General features: G+C 45.7%; 1 protein-coding gene across 2 annotated transcripts in view; it reads right to left on the reverse strand.

The window, feature by feature from the left end:
- Positions 1-20424, reverse strand: part of LOC148040101 (uncharacterized) — a 176857-nt gene that overhangs the window by 155280 nt on the left and 1153 nt on the right. The window lies entirely within an intron of this gene.

Below are 20424 nucleotides of genomic sequence, written 5' to 3' on the forward strand. Positions count from 1 at the left end.
TGGCCAATTCAAAGGGCGTGTAACACATGGCTGAGTGGATGGAGTTGTTGTAGTGGAATTCCAAGACATCAAGGTACAAGGCCCAATCTTTTTGATCCACTCGGGCATAGCTTCTGAGGTAATCTTCAATGCCTTGGTTGACTCGTTCTGTTTGTCCATCTGTTTCAGGGTGGAAGGAGGAGGAGAATCTCAACTGTGTTTCCAGTGTCTTGACGAGTTCCTTCCACATGTCGCTCATGAATCTTCCATCTCTATCTGATACTATACCCAAGGGAAAACCATGGAGTTTGAATACATATGTGAAGAAGAGGCGGGCTACCTCCTTAGCGTTCAGTGGTGGTTTGGCCGGGATGAAGTGAGCTTGCTTGGAGAAATAGTCCACCACTACAAAGATGATTGTGTACCCATGGGATTCGGGAAGTTCTACAATGAAATCCATACTGATGACATCCCATGGGCGGTTTGGTATGGGCAATGGCTGAAGTAATCCTGCTGGCTTTGAGCAGGGTGCTTTTACAAGTTGGCAAGTGGGGCAGGTTTTGATGTAGTCGATGACTTCCTCCTTCATGTTGGGCCAAAAGAACTGCTTCCTAAGGGCCTCCAAGGTTTTGCTTTGTCCTTTGTGTCCTCCAAGTTTGCCATCATGTATTTCATGTTTCCACATCTTGGATAATTTTGTGCATCTCGTGGTCCTGTTTCAAGGCCTCCTTGACTAACTCCATAAAGTTGCTGCTGACCACACTGACGGCTTTCAAGTCAGCTTTACGGTTCAAGGCATCTGCTATCTTGTTGGTGGAGCCGGGCTTGTGTTCAATCTCCAGGTCAAATTATGCTAGAAAGTCTAGCCAGCGAGCTGGCTTTGCTAATAGCTTGGGTTGTGATTGGAAGTATTTGAGGGAGATATTGTCTGTGAAGACTACTGTGTACTTGACTTGAACATAGTGCTTCCATTTTCTGAGGTAGTGGATGGCTGCAAGCATCTCTTTCTCATGTGTACTCCACCTTGTTTCAGCATCTGTAAATTTCTTGGACTCATAAGCTATAGGGTGGCCTTCTTGCACCGGTACACCTCCAATGCCATAATCGGATGAATATGTGGAGAACTCGAAGGGTTTGGTGAAATTTGGTACCTTCAAGACGGGAGTTTGACTCATGCATTTCTTCATCTGCTCAAAAGCTTCCTGTTGCGCACTCCCCCATGTAAAAGAGTTATCTTCTTTGGTGAGGTGGGAGAGGGGGGCAATGATGAGACTGTAATCCTTGATGAACCTTCGACAAAATACTATGAAGCCGAGGAACTCCCGCACTTCTCTTACAGTTTTCAATACAGGCCATCTTTGGACAGCTTCCACTTTCTTAGGATCCACTTTGATACCAGCTACTCCTACAATGAAACCTAAAAATTCCAACTCTTTTACTGCAAACTCACATTTTTCAGGTTTGGCATATAATTGATATTGCCGCAGTTTCTCAAAGACTAAGCGTAAGTGTTGCTTGTGCTCCTCTAAGGTTTTGCTATAGACTAGTAGATCATCAATGTAGATAATGACAAAGACATCTATCTCGGGTCTAAAGACTCCATCCATGAGGCCGCAAAATGTGCCTAGTCCATTACTTAGGCCGAATCCTAAGACTAACCACTCAAAACTACCATAGCGGGTGCCAAAGGCTGTTTTAGGGATATCTTCTTCTGCTATCCGGATCTGGTGGTAACCTGATCTAAGGTCTATGCAGCTAAAGTACTTGGTTCTGTGTAATCTATCTAGGAGGTTCTCCACTAGGGACATCGGGTATTTGTTTTTTATGGTGATTTTGTTAAGGGCCCTATAATCTACACAGTCTAAGTTCCCCATCCTTCTTCTTGACAAATAACACTGGGGCACCAAAGAAGGATTTACTGGGGCAGATGAAACCTTGTTCCTCTAATTCATACAACTACTTCTTCAGCTCCATGAGCTCGGTGTGGTTCATGCAGTAGCGTGCTCGAGCTGGTGGGGCGGATCTTGGAATCAATTCAATCTTATGATCCACATCTCGTCTGGGTGGTAGGCCCTTGGTTAGCTCCGTTGGCATTACATCTTTGAATTCTTGAAGTATCTCTACCACTTCTGTGTTGTTGCTCTGATGATTGGGCTTCTTGCTGTCTTCTTGCCCAATGGGTCGGATCATACACAAGTAGACCATATCTCCTTGCTTGACTGATTTCTCTACCTGCTTGGCACTGCAAGTCATGATGCGTGGCCTGATAATGGTCCCTTGGACCGGTGTTGCTTGGGTTGAACCTCTTGGTTGATTTGCACTTGGCTTCACTGTTTGGCATGAGACTCCTGGCTTATTCTCCTTCATTTGCACTTTGATTGGGATCCTGCCACGTAATTGCATTCTTTTGCAGGGTATTCTGACGCCTTCTCCTTGCATATCTAGCATCATCTCGTTTACCCCTTTCCCAAATATTGCAATGACATATTTGTCATAGAATTCCAAGCCTAGGATCACTTCAAAATCATCCATGGGAATTACTAAGAAGTTGAGTTTTGCTTTCCATTTTCCAGCTTCTACTTGCACTACAAAGACTTGTTTCACTTCTTTGGCCTCTCCTTGTGCGAATGTTACTGTTAATCCTTCTGGGACCTTAGATAGTTTCAATCCATGTTTGGCTATACACTCTGGGGTAATGAAGTTGTGCATGGGTGGCCCCTATATCCACCATGATGGCTTGATTTCCTTCGCTCACTCTGCCTTTGATGTATAGATGGTGGACTGCTGCTACTCGGGCCGCCATGCATTGGGGTCGAGCACTAACTGTCCCTACCCTTGGGTAATCCATGCTTTCATCACTTCCGCTTGGGATTTCTTGGATACGCGGTGGTTGTGGTTCTTCTCCTCCATACGCGCTAGTGGCGTTCACCCTCAACCCGCTTGATGAGGCTATATCTTCCACGGGGCATCTATTTTGGTAGTGTGGACCCCCGCATCTGAAGCATCTGATCCCGATGGATGGACCTGGGGTCTCCACCATGTTGTATTTGATCCTGCGGATCCATACGATGCACTCGGAGTTGGCGTGTAATGGTTGTTTCCCCATCTTCCTACTGCTCCTCTTGGTACCAATGCAGATTGCGACGTGACCAATGTGGTATTGGGGGATTGGCTCCGCGTGTCTGTGAATGACCCTCTTCGGGGCATTGTCCCTCGGGGTCCATGAATTGTTGTTGAGGTTGGTGTTGAATCTATTTTGGTTCCCCTAGGCCGTTCTCCTACCCTCCAAGTCCACTAGTCTTTCGGCCATTCTCATGGCTTCTACTAGGCTTGTTGGCTCCTGACTCTCCACATCCCTTCTAGTCCATTCTTGCATCCCAAACAAAAATCCATGTAATTTGGTGTCAGTATCCATGTTTCGTAGTTGCAGCATAATCTGCCTATATTTGCTGACATATTCCTTCATCTTCCCTTGTGTTTGTTTGAGGTTCCTCCATTCGTCTCTCACTTTGAATTTCTCCATCTTTGGAATGAAGTAGTCTTTGAGTTCTCCCTGGAGTTCTTCCCATGAAAAGAGAGTTCTTCCCATGAAAAGATGGTGTAGCCCTGCTCTTGCTCTAGCAAGTACCAACTAGCAGCGTCCTCCTCCAAGTAAATGGTTGTCACTTCTGCCTTCCTATCTTCGGTTATTCGGGTATACTTCAAGTATCTGTTCACATTTGCAATCCACTTCTTCAGGACAAGCCCGTCTCTCTCTCCTTTGTACTTGGCAGGTTGGGGCATCTTGAATTTTCCATACTCATCTTTTGAACTATCACTGTCTTCCTCTTCCCTTCGGTTGTACTTCTTATCCTTTTTCTTATCCTTCTTCTCGTTTCCTGCTTCTACTACCTTCTCCTTTTCTTTTCTTATATCTTGCGCCCTCCTAGACGTCTCTTCTCTACCCATTCTATCCATCTTCTCTTGCATTTTGTGTCTTTTCTTCTCTTCTTGTTGTTGTAACACCCAATCTCTATAGCTCTACTCCACCTCTAGTTTCCTCCTTCTTTCCCCTTCCTCTTCCTTCATCTGCATGTTCCTCCAAATTGACTCCAGCATGCCTAACATGCCCTCCAACTACCTTTCTAATCCGGCTACCTTCTCTTCTTGAGCTACTCTCCATTATTGCCCTCTACTCTTCTTCCTCTCCTCCATTGTTAGGAGGGTGACATTCTCCCTCTCATCCTCCATGTGGTTGGTAGTGTTGTCGGCGCGGGGAAGCCACATTGTGGTCGGTGGTGTTGTCGGCACGGGGAAGCCGCATCTCGCCTTTGGTAGTGGTGTTCATGCTGCGGGGAAGCCACGTCACGTCTTCAGATGGTGAGTGGTGTCGGGGTCGTGACGTCATGCCGGGGCCGACGTGACGCGGGGCGTCACGACGTGGGTCATTACGACTCCGTTCTCTTCGGGGCACTAGATCTTCTCTCCTACTTCCATGAGCACTCCTTCACTTCAAGCAAGAGTTGCTATGATACCAAGTGTGATGCATGTGCACTCGTTACGCACTCAACACGGCACAAAAAGGTAACATGATATGTGAGATCAAGGTATACTCTTGTATTATTCGATCAAAGGAGCGGTACAACATAGGCATATCCCACGACTACACCCTCGTGACGCCGCACATAAGAGGGTTCACCACTGGGTATAGGGAATCACACGTAGAGTGGAAACAAGGCAGGCCTTTGAGTCACTACTACTCCCTATATAGGTGTTTCCGGTGATAACGGCATGGTATAGCTACAAAGCCCTTACAAGGGGGGGCGGGGGGGGAGGGGTTCTTACCCTTCACTTAGATCTATAGATCGCGGCATTTGTTTTTAACATTGTCCATTCCCTGTTGTACTTCCCATTTGCATTGCATGATCATCATCTTTGTTTAAGGGTGCTTGGACAAGTGGACAATTTTCCATGAGAGACACTATCCCATGGCACCTACTACATGTGCATTGTCATCATATAGCATTATTCTTTGCATCTCATTGTGTAGGGTGCCGCTGGGTGGATTCTGAGTTGTTTACTCTTGTAGCTCTTTCACCACATTCCCACCACACATAAATACCTTTGTCTTGATGCCGTGGCTGCTTCGGGGTGGCACACCTTGGGACTTAAGCTTTTCTTCCAATCAATTATTTGTTCCAATTTTTGGCTTAGGAGGGGATGTTGAGTAAAAATGCATTATAAATTTATCAGCTCTTCAAAGCAGCCCCAAAATATATAATTACCAAAAGGTTCATTAAACATTGCATGGTCCTAGAGAGTTTTTGTATCCCATAAGCAAAACCCTAATTTGTGAGGATCCTTCTACATCTATGAATAGATAGGCTATCTATCATTCAGCCCATCCCTTGTCTTGCAAGTTTCAGCCATCAACTCTCCCTCCCATGGCTATCCAAGCCATCCCAATTGTTGCCACATCATCAGCTGCCCCTGAAGCCCTTACATTGCTATCGCCATCCTATCTAGCCTCTTCCCAAGCATCATACAGCTTGCATTTATTGCAATGCAAGCTCATTCTGCATTAAATCTTCCTCCTATAGCTATCCCCCAATCTCCGACTGTTAGCATTCATGTGTATCTTGTGAGGTCATCTCCTACTTATGAGCCTCAATCTAAATCAGAAGAGGATATTACGAGCTCTGACATTAGGAGGGCACATTAGTGCATTTCCTTTTGGGCACTTTTGGCCATTTTAAGGGATTTGACTATGTTTAGGGTTTTGCCTCTTTTTTGCCTATACATAGGCAATCTACCCTCCCACATTCACCATCCATTATCCATCATCGATCCTTTGTGTTCAGCCAGCCCTTCTCATCCTCTCATCCCCCTACTACCGTTCTGGCATCCACACTAACGCATAGAGCTATATGTTGGGGCTGACTGTTGCAACCTTGAACCTTCAATAAACACATTCACATTGTTTCTTCTATCTCCTGTATTCTCTCTTTGTCTCCTCTCCATGTTCACTTTCCACTTTCCGTTGTGCACTCTCACGTGGTATCAAAACCATACATGGGAGCCGAAGATCTTGAAGAGGAGCATGCTGTGTTAGAGATCACAGCCTGATCAGGGGCAGCAGGGCAGGTACGGTGGCAGAGTGCAGTCGGACAGGTGTGCAGTCGGACTGCCACGTGGCAGTCCGACCTGTGCAGGCAATCGGCTGCATTTTTAATGCAGTTTAATGCAGCCGACTGGGTATTTCTGGCGCCCTATTTTCTGGCAGATTCTGGCTATAAATAGCCGACATTCCCAGCAGTCTCCCACACTTCTCTGCTCGCAGATTACAGACCGGTGACACGCGCAGATTCCATCTCTGTTCGCAGATTTCAGACAGGAGTCAGTGCAGACTGCAGCGGACTTCGAGGTGAACAGCAGGTTGCATCGTCGAGGTGGAGACACGCAGTCCAGCGCACTGCGCCCGTGTATATATCTGCATATCTTTGTATTCAGCACACTTTATACAGCAGATCTTCATCTTCCACTGTCTCTTTCTCTCTCTTCTCTCTCTGCGTTCTCTCTCTCTCAGTCCTACGCTTCCGCACCGCTGCACTCTGACATGGTATCAGAGCAGTGTTAGAGGGCTGACTGAGCGCAGAATCAACCTGAAGAGGAGTTTCCATCGCGACACAAATTTGCGTTTTTTGCGTTTAAGGGCAGACAAGAGGGCTGCGCCTTGGAACAAGGCTGAAGCGAGTGTGGGCGCGCAGGAAAGGAGTCCAGGTGGTGGATTTGCTGCTGTTTACTGCTGTTTGACGCGGAGGAAGTTTGAGTTTTCAGCCTACAAGTGCAGGTTTTGCTTTTTCATCGCCTCCAGCGGGTGAAGAAGGTTCAGGACGCGGAAGAGCCTTAGCAGGCTAAGTTTTCCCAGTCAGAGGGGGCTGCTTTTGCGTTTGTGAAGGCATTACAGGTGAAGATGTCTACAGAGATTGACTTGGAATTCCAGTCGATTATGGACCGGAAGGTGCCTGTCTTACCTACTCTTCCTGCAGATCAGAAGCTCGACGGCGACAACTACCGCATTTGGCACGTCATGATGTTGGCCATCCTTGAGTCCTATGCTTTAGCGGAGCTGGTACAGGAGGAGATCGACCGGCCCTCGGTACGAGATGAGTCTAAACTCTCTTCCGATGCTCGTGCGGAGTTGGCCAAGGCTTAGTCTCATTGGGACAAACCGAATGCCAGGATTCGTTCCTTTCTCTTTCTATCATGTACTATAGCCGTGATCGCTCACATCGAGCACTTGACGGTAGCTCGGGAGATCTGGCTGGAGCTTGATCAGATGTACAATCGGATGACCCTTATGAAGCGGGTTTCTTTGGAGGTACAGATACGGACCTTGTCCGTAAACAAGTCTTCTTCGCTGCGGGAGCACATTAACAAGCTAAGGCAGCTTCAGATGCAGGTTCAGAATGCGGGGAAGCCGATTTCCTCCGAAGACATGGCGATCACACTTTTGTCCCAGTTGCCGCCACGATTCGGTACATTTTACTCTGCCCTTATTGCTTCGGGGCGAGAGTCTACTCTTCGGTGGGAAGAGTTGGTTCCTATGGTCTTGGACCAAGAGAAACAGTTAAAGGGACAGAATGCTTCCAAGACGGAGGCGCTGACAGGTCAAGCCTCTCAGAAGAAGGGGAAGGACCAAAAGAATAAGAAGGGGAATAACAAGTCCAAGAAGGACAAGGACAAAGACTCCACATGCCATATTTGTGGAAAGACTGGCCATTGGAAGAAGGATTGCCCTGACAAAGACAAGAAGGACACCAAGGATTCTGGAGCGGTGGCTGCACCCTCATCAGCTGCAACCTAAGACGGTGCATTGGCAGGCTGCTCAGAGGATACTTCGGTATTTGAGGGGGACGTCTGATTTAGGGATTCATTACCCCGCAGGGACAGATGGTTCAGATCTTGTACTTGCAGGTTGGAGCGACTCGGATTGGGCCGGTGATGTGGACCACAGGCGGTCTACTACAGGTCATGGAGTAGCAAGAAGCAGCCCACGGTAGCCTTTTCGTCTACTAAGGCGGAGTATCGGGCCGCGTCTTCCTCCACATGTGAGGCTGTGTGGCTTCGGAGATTATTGGAGGAGCTTGGGTGCCCCCAGACTCGTCCTACTTTGCTGCAATGTGACAATGAGAGTTGCATTGCCTTGGCACGGAACCCTGTTTTTCATGCCCGGACGAAGCACATAGAGATCCAGTACCACTTCATCAGAGAGAAGCTTCTGGATGAGACCATCACTGTGGAGTACTGCAAGACGGAGGACAATCTTGTGGATTTGTTTACGAAGGCACTTCCCCAGGCTCTACTTCGGAGACATTCCAGATCCCTCAAGCTTCTGCCCTGCCCAGGCTCTGAGAGGGGGTGTTAGAGATCACAGCCTGATCAGGGGCAGCAGGGCAGGTACGGTGGCAGAGTGCAGTCGGACTGCACAGTCGGACTGCCACGTGGCAGTCGGACCTGTGCAGGCAGCCGACTGGGTATTTCTGGAGCCCTATTTTCTGGCAGATTTTGGCTATAAATAGCCGACATTCCCAGCAATCTCCCACACTTCTCTGCTCGCAGATTACAGACCGGTGACACGCGCAGATTCCGTCTCTGTTCGCAGATTTCAGACAGGAGACAGTACAGACTGCAGCGGACTTCGAGGTGAACAGCAGGTTGCATCGTCGAGGTGGAGACACGCAGTCTAGCGCACTGCGCCCGTGTATATATCTGCATATCTTTGTATTCAGCACACTTTATACAGCAGATCTTCATCTTCCACTGTCTCTTTCTCTCTCTTCTCTCTCTGCGTTCTCTCTCTCTCAGTCCTACGCTTCCGCACCGCTGCACTCTGACATGCTGTCCACGATGAAACTTACCAAGTGTCATCCTCTTGTACTCCAAACCTTGCATTTGGAGTCAAACACGGCAAGGTGGTGTGTTGCCAACCCTTTATTGCTATGGTTACCAAGGCAGATTTTCCTTTTTTACCTCGGGCAGCTTTTCACAAGCTAGGGGGCATGCACCTAAGAGGCTTTTGACAAGTTGGGCGGCCATTCTATTAGCTAGGTCAGGCCTGCGTTTTCTGCAAGCAGCCTTCCCCACCCCTGAGGCGAATTTGCATTTTGCTGCTTGGCAACCTCCTTTCTATTGGGTGGCAACCTTTAAGGCTAGGCGGCAACTCTTCTCAGCCGGGTAGCAGCTCTTCTATGCTCAGCGACACTGTTCCCTGCTGGGCGGCCTATTTTTAGGCCGACAAATTTATTTCTTTGCTATTTTTACTAGGATGGTCACTTTCTTTGCCATGCGGCCCCTTTTCTAGCTAAGTGACAAGTTTTTGGACATGTTTGACTGTATTTATTACAGCCACATTTTCATTTTGCAGATCTGCCCCTTTCTGCTCAGCATCAAGTCGTCTCTCTCACCTTGGACCGTATAGACTATTGCGAATACATCTTTTGTTAACCTACAGATCAACAGACACCGAAGTGGAGAATATCCCCGTGGCAGCATCTTCTTTGTTTTCTTGCAAGTATTTATTTAACGACATCTATGGCTAGTGTGTATGCTTTGGGGAATAATGTGCTCCAAGATCATTCACGCTGACCACCATCCTATCTCTCTTTCTTGTGATATTCTTTCGAGACTTCCAATCCCCGATTGGCATTGATGGCATCTCCTGAGCACGTGCCAATCCTACTCTCTCTATCTACATCCCACAAGCTAGATGGGACAAACTACCCTCTATGATTGTGCCACATGGAACATCTCCTTAACTACTATGACCTTTGGGATTTTGTTATTGTCCCTTTACCTTGACCTACTATAGATCCTCATGATGGTGTGACTGCAGATTTGGTAGCTTTATGGAATTGGTTGAATGCTAGAGCTCGCTCTTTCTCCTTATGAGTTGTACACATTCTGTGCTCATGCACGTTCAACGTATCTGCACCGTTGCAGAGGTTTGGAGGAGATTGGTATCTCTCTTCCAGTTCCAAACGTTTGGGCATCGATTATCTCTTGACTTGAAGCTACAACAGCTTTCTATCTTGCAGATACCAATTCCACTAAAACCAACCTTCCTCCTCAAATAGGGTGGTAAATAACCTAATCAAGCACTAATTACACCAAGCATAAAATTCACGTAAACTGAAAATGCATACTTTACCACTTTAATCTTGGACATTGGACACCCTATTGGCCCCAAAATCAATGCCTCTTTTAATATTTATTTATCTTATATTGCAAATGGAAGGAGTATAATTGAGATCCTCTCAATCCTCCGCTAATCCAAGTGCCTCTACTATCAAAACTAACCAGCAAGCCTCCAAACCAATTTGCCCCTTGGTTTACTTGGGGTTAGCCAAACTCTTTCTGAGTACACATCCCAAGGCACCTCTATCAAAACCCTAATTTCTACTATAAATTAGGGTGTACAACAGAGATTGACTGAAATCTCTTCCTCAGATAGCTTAAACTGCTAGAACATACTCAGATAACTTGAGAGATGGCTAGGAAATGAGAGAGAATATTATAGAGAGAGAAATTTCAAAGTTTCATCATAAGAAACACTAAAAAACTCCTACTGCCCTGCTCAAACAGCAATGGAAGCTGTCATCTACAGCTTAGAACCACCACAAAGACTATTACCTCCTCCTGTATTTTTTCATCTGCACTAGAAGGACCTTGGGCTGTTGTCACCTACTCCTAGAGGACTCCAAACGGTTGTCACTTGCTGTAGGACTGATCCTTGATGGCTGCAAATCACATCAGCAACCTCTCCTTGCTCTCTAACAACCTCCATCTCTCTCACAATGACTAAAATAGACTTCCACTAGTCCCTAAAAACGTTTATCCCACTTACATGGACAAATTTAGCCAAATGGCAGCCTTGTAATCCCATTTTCCAGCATTATCCAGCTTATTAAATTGATTTTCAAAATATTAATTCTAAAAATCAATTCAATATTTATTCTAGCACTCAAAAAATTAATTTCACCAGTCAATTATTAAATTGGCTAGGCCAATTCGTCTTCTAAGTATCCCTAAGCAATTATTGACTCTTAGACTAGCATTAATTAATTAATTAATTAATGCCTAGTCTCTAATGTCACCATTGGCATTAATGGCCAATAAATTGGTCTGGGCCAAAATCTAACATCAGATACCACCTAGTACCTATCAGGCATAACTTATTACAACTTTTGCCTTTGGCACCAACTGATATCTCTAGGTCCTAGGTCCCACACTGTGAAACAATTGACTTTTTAATCAAATGCTAAACAAAGCAATAAGATTTTACATCGTTGTGACCTTCACCCCCAAAGACTATTGTGTTTTGGCTTCTAGCATACCAATCTTTCATTTTTTACATCATCACAACTCTGACTAGTGGTTACAGCACTACAGATCCATCTCTAGTGGACGTCACACTTCGACTGTTCCCTTAGCCTGCTTCCACAAGAGCCATGGGCTGTTGGACAGCTCTACCCTTGAGCATCTTGTACACTCTTTCCTTCACTTATAACATTCATTCATTCACTTCAAAGTTATATTTCTTCTCTGTTTGTGTTTGTGTTTTTCATTCATTCACAAAATTATCCTTCTTCCAAGTTTGTATTTGTGTTTAAGTTTGCGTCTTGCGTTTTTGCATTTGTATTTGAGTCCTTTGTGTTTCAATCATGGTCGTACACTCGATGTTTTCTTTTGCAAACCCTCCCATATCTCCACATCCTCTTCATTGGGCTTGTGAGACACTCCATGGTGCACAAATTGAGGGGCTTCCCGAGGAGTGGCAATCACAAGATGACCCAAGGCAATCTTGGAGGAACGAGGCGCACTCCACCAAGCTTGTTTACACTATGGTTTGATAGCCCATGCCATGCAAAATAGGAAGCTGACATTGATAAAGAAGGCATTACAATTTGATCATTGGAAGAAGCCCATAGAGCAAGAGTTGGAGTCCATTGAGTAGAATGGCACTTTGTACCTTGTGTCTTGGCCCGCTCATCGGAAGGTAATTGTAGTCGAGTGGGTTTTTAATACCAAGTATCTCAGTGATGGCACACTCAACAAGCATAAGGCACAATTGGTTGCCAAAGGCTTTGCACAACAGCAAGGTGTTCACTTCCATGATACTTTTGCCCCTAGAGTTCGTATAGCCATCATTCGAACAGTACTTACTCTTGCCAACCGTAAGAGATGGCCAATTTACCAATTGGATGTCAAGTCCACGTGCATGAATGGTAACTTGAAGCAGGAGATCTATGTGGGCAACCTCTTGGCTTTTCTACCTCAAATGGTAAGGTGTACCCGTTAAATAAGGCCCTCTATGACCTCAAACAAGCTTCTTATGCTTGGAATGAGAAGATAGACTCATTCCTTCCAAGACAAGTTGGGGTATTCAGATCTACCTCCAATCCAAATTTGTGTGAGAACGTGCAACGGAAGAAGGAACACGAACACACACACACACACACACACACACACACACACACACACAAAGAGAGAGCAAAAGATGAAGGAAGAAAGACTTAACTAACTAAAGAAGAATGTTGAATACAATGATGAGGACTAATAACTCCTTGCATGCAGCCCTAAGCATCAATGAGGGCACCAGATTAGGCTGAGATAATGATGGCAGCACTAAAGTCAAAGAGTGTCGGAGACCGAGAGTACAAAGCCCACAAAAGACAAGTGATCTGCCAAGTTAGGGAGGGTTGCTCCTCCTATTCACACTTTGTGACCTAGCTACTTGAGGGGTAAGCAGCATAGGCAGCCATATCCACAAGTTGCCACTAGGAGTGATTCTATACTGTTGGAGTTGGTGCACACCGACCTTTGCGGACCTATGGGCACAACCTCCCTTGAGAAGGCCAAGTATCTAATGCTGATTGTAAACGACTTCAATCGTTATATATGGCCTTATATTTTGGAGTACAATAGCAAGGCATACTCCCAAAATTTGCAAGTGAAAGGTGTTTGCAGAGACACAAACTACTTCCAAAGTCTGTGGTATATGAGTAGATCATGGTGGTGAGTTTACTTCTCACCTCTTTTCTCAGTTTTACAAGGATCACAGCATTCAGGTGGAGTATTCTCGTCCAAACACACCATCAGAGAATGGTGTAGTGGAGTGTGTGAATTAGACCATGCTAGAGATGGCCGATCGATGTTGAAGCATAGGGGTCTGTCAGAAATGGTGCAGCAATGGAAGTGTAAAGAATATGCTGAAATAAATGCTGAAACACAAGACAGAAGAAAGAATGAACACAGTAGACAGATGAGAACTTAGATGTATGCTCGGGAAATGGAATCCATATCGAACACGAGACAGCAGCATACAACGGTGAGTCACTGGCTGCGTGGGCTCCTCAGCACCGGCTCCTCTCTCCCAGAAGGATCTCCACTGATGGCTGAAGTACCACAGACTGTGGAGGAGGAGCCCTATAAATAGCCACAAAAGTGGGGAACATAAAATGCAGGTCGGCCAGCATTTAATGCTGGTCGGCCAGCAATAAATGCTAAAAGTACATCATAAATGGCCACAAAAATGTGCCATAAAATAGTGCATAAAATGCTACATAAAATGCCCAGCCTCTGCACACAGACTCACACCATCAGCTGACTAATATCTGCTAACACCCTCTCTCAGATCATGTGTGATCTGATACAATAAAATAGTACAATGATGGAGAATCATAAACTACACAACAAAGAAACACCAGAAGGACCACGGATGTCCAAGCGGTGAGTGGCCAGCCCACCACCAAGATGCCTCGGAGAGTATCTGATGTCGATGTCGATCATACCAACAACACCTGAAAATAGAGAAGACTCATAGCAGCTCTCTGTGTAATGTCACCTATGTCACTCAGGACAGACAAAGCCAATCTACCAAACATGTCTCTGAACATGTGACCATGGATTCCCGGCCTTTGGCCAAACCACCAAAGTGTCCCCTCATGTGAGCTCCAGACGAAAGCCTCTCGCTCTCTGTCAAGAAGAACAGCTCATCATGAACCCAGAAATCAACACCAGTCTCTAGGATTTCACTGCCAGATACCGTCGATGCGTCAGGGACATCCCTCTCTGGATCCTGTGCATCTATATCAAAATATAGATGAGGCACTGCAGCCCCACCAACACCCGCTCACACTCCCTCTCTGGCATAAGAGAGTCGTGAGGGATGTCCGCATCACCACCACTAGAAAGCAGCCGAGGAAGGGGCCACCAAGCCCTTCCCGCGATCCGAAGAAGAGGATCCCTTCCGCGCCTTGGACTTCCCCTTGGTCGGAGGATCGGAGTCGGAGTCTGATGAAGGAGAGGACTCATCGATAGAGTCAGCATCCCGCTTCGTCTTCTGCTCCTTCTTCCTGGAAGCCGCTAACTTCTTGCAGTCCTTCCGCAAATGTCCCTTCTTGCCACAGTGGTAACACTGGGCCTTCGACTTCTTCTTCCCGTCACCCCTCTCTAAAGCTACATAAGCCTCACCTCCATAATGTGCCGGAAGCCGCCCCTGTAATCTCAAGGATGCCTCATGCTCAAGAAGCATCGAGGTCATATGTGTAAAACTGACAGGAGTCGATGATGTCTGCGCCCGCAATCAACGATTCTTTATCAATGTCCTTCTAGGGTCCTCCTAGGAGATATCTAATCTATTACCTTCTTGTATAGTGTCCTCCTAGGGTTTTCCTTGGGAGTTTAATACTTTCTATGTGCCCTTTACACTCTCCTTGGCTCTTTTGGACCTCTTCTCCTTGCTATCCTTGGGTACTTTTCTTGTTTTTTAAGTTCACTTTCCCTTATTAAGGCCACGTGATGAAGAATCTAGATCTTCAATAATATCCACACGTTGTCAAATAATGATCTTTATTGCTTTGGCTAATTACAAACTATATATTCTCTCTCTTGCAGCAAATTGATGTAAACTATATAGATGACAACATGGATGCTAAAAATAACGATTATAAATTTCCAACAACTAGACAAACCATTTATAATTGTCCTCTTCTTTATAATCAGATTACATGTGCCAAAGCGGGTCCTGTACCTATGTAACACGAAGAAGAAAAGACTGAATAGTATCTTTCGGCTCAAACTTCATCTGCTGGAGCTGGCCATAAAGTGTGACGGCCCGCATGGTGGAAGGTGCCTCGTACATCTGCTGCAACTTCTGCCATACTTCAGGAGACGTCCTACAGGAGGTAACCGCCGGTAAGACCGCTTTAGAAATACACCGAAGCAACGCGGAGTAAGCACGGGCATCGTCCGAGTCCCATGTGAGCACCGCTTTCTCATGGTTGTCCTCATCAAAGTCTTCAGGAAGAGGAAAAGGACGGAGAGGTTGAGCAAGAGCTCCACAGACGATGTACCATAGCCGCTTCTGCACAAACCAAGCTTTCATGACAGCACTCCATGTGAGATAATCAGGTCCATGTAACTTATCTTCACTTGAGGTGCACGGAGGGGCCATCTGGAGGAGGTAGAAAAGAGAAGTAGAAGAAAAGAAGGTCGTTTGGAGAGTGAGCACAGCCAAAACGCAACCAAAAACACCAAAAATAGTGAGTTCACATGCAATATAACCCAAAGGCTGACCAGAATAAGCCAAAAGCTGCTGCACAAAGTGAAAAAATCAGTCAAAAACTGCCAAAAACAGCAAAAACGGCCTGAATAATCAGAAAAACAGGCAAAAATAATGCTGTAAACAGCAAAACGCAGGCTGCAAACTGAAGAAACAGGGGCTAAAGACTGTTGCCAGCAGTTTGATGAAGGAAACATGGGCAGCAAAGAGTGGAACAGCAGTAAACGCAAATCTGTCCAGAAAAACGCAAAACGCAAATGCTGAAACACTGTCGCCAGCAGCAAATCAGCAGTCGCCAGCAGGCAGGACAGCTGGCTGATCAGCAAGAAGGGTGTAAATCCTGAAATCAGCAAGAAAACACAGCACAAATAGGTTGCAGCCTGAAATCTGATACCATGTCAGAAGTGGTGCAGCAATGGAAGCGTAAAGAATATGCTGAAATAAATGCTGAAACACAAGACAGAAGAAAGAATGAACACAGTAGACAGATGAGAACTCAGATGTATGCTCGGGAAATGGAATCCATATCGAACACGAGACAGCAGCATACAACGGTGAGTCACTGGCTGCGTGGGCTCCTCAGCACCGGCTCCTCTCTCCCAGAAGGATCTCCACTGATGGCTGAAGTACCACAGACTGTGGAGGAGGAGCCCTATAAATAGCCACAAAAGTGGGGAGCATAAAATGCAGGTCGGCCAGCATTTAATGCTGGTCGGCCAACAATAAATGCTAAAAGTACATCATAAATGGCCACAAAAATGTGCCATAAAATAGTGCATAAAATGCTACATAAAATGCCCAGCCTCTGCACACAGACTCACACCATCAGCTGACTAATATCTGCTAACAGGGTCTTCCTCATTCCCATTGGGGTGAGGCGGTGGCTATTGCAGATCACAGAAGCATTCCGTGTCTCATTTTCGCATCTCTGGGTGTGATGCATTTGTCCATGTGGACAAGAAGAAGAGGAAGATGAAGCTTGACTCGAAGTCAAGGAAGCTCATCTTCGTGGGATATAGCACTACCACAAAAGGATATCGGCTCTATGACCTAAAGACACGAAAGATTGAGATAACGGCCTGTCTGGCAATAAAGTAATAGTTCTTACTCCTTGAACGGAAACAGCAGAGTTGTCACCAATCATGACAATGCCCCCTTGGAAACTCATGTCCTAACGCCAAAAGCCCAAGTGCCCACATTATGGGAAGGATACTCACTCCAAGGAGAAGTGTTGGCAAAAGTATCCCCATTTCAAGCCAAATTCAAAGGATTCGAAGGCGACCCTAGCTTCAACAGTTTGTCTTTGTGCATGTATTTGCCAAGGAGGATACAACTCTTACTTCTTCTACATAGAAGCCTTGGCTCATGGATAGTGGGGCTTCTTCTCACATGACCTACAAGTATTGTCCTCTTCCTTCTTGTCCTTGGCCTTCTCCTTCTTTTTATTCTTCCCTCCACCTATACCTACAATAAATGCCTTGGTGAAGCCAGATCCACTAGCCCCCATTGCTCGAAGTCGCTCATCATGTTCCAAGACAAGCAATGAAAGCTCCTTTCATATGCTTTCTCACAAGTCCTCCAAGTGACAAGGCTAGTGTAAGAGACATCAAGCCGGGGAGATGGCAACTGGGTCAAAAGAATCATAGCCATGTCCTCAGAAGAGATCCTCCGTCCAAGAGAGGCAAGCTCACCCCTCATATCCTCCATCTTCGAGATGTGCTCCTTCATGGAAGGAGAGTCATCAAGATTGAGCATCCCCAACTTCTTCTAATAAAGGGAGATCTTGTGGGCAAACATCTTGTGCTAATACAAAGATGCAAGCTTACTCCACGCTTCCACTACAATCTTCAACCTGCGAACATGCACAAGGATAATCCAACAAACTCATAAAGAGAGAGGATCTGGCTCGAGAGTTGGGCCGATCCCATAAGGTTGCACAGTCCATGGAAGGCCTATCTGGCTAGATCCTCCTTGGGACAGGGAATAGAGGCAAAAACTAGCTCCCAAAGATCGAAGGTGTCAAGTATCCACTCTACCTTACACGACCACAATGAATAGTTGAAACCATCCAATTTGTCATCTTTAGGCAAGGTAGAATAGGCACCTGAATAGATGGTATCAAGGAAGGCATCTTCACTTCAGATGGAGCCTTTACTTCAAATGGGGCCCTTTGTGATACATGGGCAAAAGAGAGGTGCATTCAAGGAGACTCCTCCTGACGACGATAGTCACGAACTCCCTATCATCACATCTCTGCTCAGAAGAGCGCCTAGACAAAAGCTCCTCGTCTGAGTCATCAAAGCCAAGAAACTAGTTCTAGTAAGACATCTTTCAAACCTACAATCACCCTGAAATTTGCCACAGAAGATGCTGGCGCCTCTAGAAGACGGCAATTGGCCGCAAAAGCTAACGTGGACACAATGAATGCTGCCACCTAATGAAGAAAAGCTGCACCTACATAAGAAAGCTGATGATTGGTCACCAAAGAGGATCACCTCTGCTGAAATCCTCTAAATGTGGCTGCGTTTGCAGCAAACGCAAAGTAGACGTCCTACATTTTGGCAACGGGGAAGCTCTTTGCAACAAATCTCAACACTGTGTTCTCACATAGGCCATGATACCATGTGAGAGTGCGCAACGGAAGGAACACACACACACACATACATGGAGAAAAAGATGAAGGAAGAAAGAGTGCATTGACTAAAAAAGAATGCTGAATATAATGATGAGGTCTAATTAGTCCCTACACGCAGTCCTAAATGTCAATGAGGGCACCAAATCATGTTGAGATGATGGCAGCACCAAAGTCGAAGAGTGTTGGAGACAGAGAGTGCAAAGCTTGCAAAAGACAAGTGATCTGCCAAGTGAGGGAGGGCTGCTATATATAGCCAACTCCCACCAAAACTGGCCGATTTAGAAATATGCCCTAAATCTAGCCAACTGCTCCTAGGAGAGGCAATAAATGCTGGCCGACTGCTCCTGTGCAGTCCAACATCAATAAATGTGTATTCTACTGATGTGGCAACCCACATGTGTGGCACAGAAAATAGCAGACACTGTCACAAACCTAGAGAACCTAGGAAATGCACACTAATATGTGCAAACACCAAGAAAAGATGGGAAATGTACCTAAAACTGCTAGAGCTCCCATGTCTCCGTCAAACTCTAAGAGGAGCTCACAACCAAGAGATGACAGACTGACATGACTCAAAATAGGCAGGCTAACAATTTGTACGTCCACAATTAGCTTTAGGGCAAGCACGCAGTGTTTATGCTTTATGTGGACAGATCTCACTCTAACAAGTGATCGTGCCCAAATGATCAAGTAGACTAAGAAAGCACTACATGAGAAGTTTGAGATGACAAATATGGGGCTTCTTCATTACTTCTTAGGTCACGAGATATGGCAGACTGAGAGGGGGATCTTTCTCCCAGCACAACAGTATGTGCAGGAGCTCGATCACCTTTGAGATGCAAGAGTATCGAACCATCTCTACTCCCATGGATCCGGATGGAAAGGCTACAACTCATGCAGATCGCTTGAAGCAACCATTTACGGTTTTTGTCATAGTAGGTGCAACCAATGGTCCATGCTTCCGCCTTTGTAGAAGCCATAGCACCAATATGTCAAACTGTGAAGTAAGGGTGGAAGGGAGAAGGAATATCAATATCTCCTAAATGACGCAACAAAATGATTGTAGTAGAGGGAGTGTAATGCAGTCCTGGAGCTGCTGATGACAAAGAAAAGCTGCTCTAATGAAGATGGCAGCAATGTAGAGAGACCAACAGCACAAATGCAAACATGGTTCAATGAATGATGATGTAAACACACTAAAAGATGGCAGCACAATAGATGACAGCTGGCCAGCTTGTCTATACGAGGAATCACAGCCAATCTAGTGCTGGACACTGATGAAGAGCTCAAGACTATAAATGCAGCACTGCTAGAGGAGAGGTCCAAAACTGCAAAATGCAGCAAGTAGGAATGAGCAAGGTGATGGGTAGCAACTATGTGGGATGTCGAGTGGCTAGACAAATCTCCTATTTATAGATGCATGAGCCAACCGAATGTCTCAAAGTGCCCTAGACACTCTTCAGTTGCACCCGCGCACTCTTGGGTTGCATTTGAGCACTCTCAAACTGCACCCGAACACTTCAGGTACATTCAACATTTGAGTTTTGGGGATGCTTAATGAGTTGAAAAAAGGTGATTAGATGTTAATCAACTGTTTTTTGCTTAACATAGACATCCCAGTCAAGGTATGTAAGACATGAGACACCAAATATAGATAGGTCGTGGACTTCTTTAGGGTCATAGCATGAAGAACAAGTCATAGCACTAGCATCACAGACTCGAGCACCAATATCAACTCCACTCAATGGAGGACTATCCAAGGCAACTATAAGTAGAGGGACTGAGAAATACAAAACTCAGATACCTCATCCCCAAGCCAAACAACACACACGAGACTATCTGAGGATCAGGCTATCATCTCTCACCATTGTCACGTGTTCTCAAGGAGATTCACTACTTCCAATCTATCATAAAGGAGTTGAAGTCCCTCTGGGATAACGTTGTGAGGGATAATTATAGATAGTAGGAGAGCCAAGTGCTCCTATACATATTAATCATACCATCCCTTTCTTATTTTCATCCTAGTTTTCTTTGTTCACCTAGGTTAAGACATACCATGGATCACTTGTATTCATCACTGGATTCATAAGTCATTTTAGCCACTAGTAGGCATTAACATGACTCATGAAATAAATACATATTGGAATTCTTTGGCCCAACTTCCAATTTCTAAATCCCAAACAAAAGAAAGTTGAGACCATCCATA

Source organism: Lygodium microphyllum, chromosome 2 (genome assembly GCF_053477565.2).
Source record: "Lygodium microphyllum isolate KBCC chromosome 2, Lygodium_microphyllum_v1.1.10, whole genome shotgun sequence".
NCBI classification, from domain to species: Eukaryota; Viridiplantae; Streptophyta; class Polypodiopsida; order Schizaeales; family Lygodiaceae; genus Lygodium; species Lygodium microphyllum.